This window comes from Pinus tabuliformis, chromosome 8 (genome assembly GCF_031772625.1).
Source record: "Pinus tabuliformis cultivar Carrire ecotype Pingquan chromosome 8, CPIR1, whole genome shotgun sequence".
In the NCBI taxonomy this organism is placed as follows: Eukaryota; Viridiplantae; Streptophyta; class Pinopsida; order Pinales; family Pinaceae; genus Pinus; species Pinus tabuliformis.
Window position 1 is genome coordinate 1998806587 of NC_142294.1, and position 1035 is coordinate 1998807621.

Genomic DNA, 1035 nt, shown 5'->3' on the forward strand with positions numbered 1-1035 from the left:
TGCGGAGTCCGGACTGAGGTCTCACCCGAAGTAGTATGGGTGGGTGCTAGAATTAGGTTTCTGCACCCTGGGGATGTTTTATGGGCTTCTGGAGGTTCGCGGGCTGACTCGTCGCTACACGCACTTGCTATTCCTTCGCACCTCGTGTTGTTGTTTCTGCGCAGCCCTACTCGGGATGCAACCCATATAATACCCAAGTTTCTCATTGTTAATCTGTTATTACCCAATTACTTAACTTGTGTGTATTATATTAATGATTACTACAGCATATTTAGCAATCATATCAGAGCACGCGGTAAAATAAACCAATATAAATTTAAAGAAAACAATGCACAACAGATACACCAAAACAGGAATCCACTTCTTTTTATTAATCTTCGATCCATATTACATACTTGACATCGCCATGCGCACTCAGCTGCAGGGGTCCATGCACTCAGCTACAGGGGTTTGTGCACTCAGTTGTGGACTCTACTAGGCCTCTACGCACTCAGCTACAGAGCCTCTTCCTACAACTACGACCCAATACACTTAGATTCTTCTTCTAAGCTTGAACCATTCTTATTCTTCCCTAAAAGCATTCCTCTCTTTACACTTAGAGCCTCGCTCTATTTATACAATCCCATGGTCCGCGGACCATGGGTAGGCTGACATAAATTCGCATTACATTACAACATTTTAGGGCAGACAACCCTATGACTCATCTATACCTTGCTTTTCGCGCCCGTAATTCGTAGAGTCTTATAACAACCTTTGACCCAAACTTGGGCTTTGAGCCCCAAAACATGTTGTGGGGGGATTCTATGCCCAACAGGTCTCCAACACAGTCAATGTGACTCGTCTTGAGTCACTCTGCTGGTGTGGTGATCTTGGCACGGAGCCCCTCCAAATGGTCTCGTATTGCTTGGAGGTACGTGACGCACTGTTCTGCTGTTTGCTGGACCTGCTGCATGTGCTCTTTCGTTGCTTCTCTATGAGGCTATGCTATCTGTCTTAGTGCATATAGTCACTGTATCTGCATGAGCTTGCCCTCAA